The sequence below is a fragment of the Belonocnema kinseyi genome, chromosome 8 (genome assembly GCF_010883055.1).
Source record: "Belonocnema kinseyi isolate 2016_QV_RU_SX_M_011 chromosome 8, B_treatae_v1, whole genome shotgun sequence".
In the NCBI taxonomy this organism is placed as follows: Eukaryota; Metazoa; Arthropoda; class Insecta; order Hymenoptera; family Cynipidae; genus Belonocnema; species Belonocnema kinseyi.
Window position 1 is genome coordinate 94,034,873 of NC_046664.1, and position 349 is coordinate 94,035,221.

A 349-nucleotide genomic window follows, 5' to 3' on the forward strand; every position below is an offset into this window, starting at 1 on the left:
CTTTCGGATACTAGGAAATTTCTATATCCCTGGGATATCCACACGTTACAATAGGATGCTTTTTAGATGCTTCAGGGATATTTCAGTTGAATATTTGAATATACAAGAAACTTCCGAAGAACATCCTAGGATATCCTATGGATATGCCCGGGATATAGACATTCCTGCAGTGTAGGGATACCCAGCAATTATCCAGGAAATATTGGTAAGATACCCACAGGACATCCAAGTGGGAAGCCCGGCGAAAGTGGTATTACCAGGTGTATACATATGAAACCGGTATTTTTTCAAGAAAAAAACACATTTATTTCAAGAGAATGATAACAAATATTTTATTCAAAGTATGCGC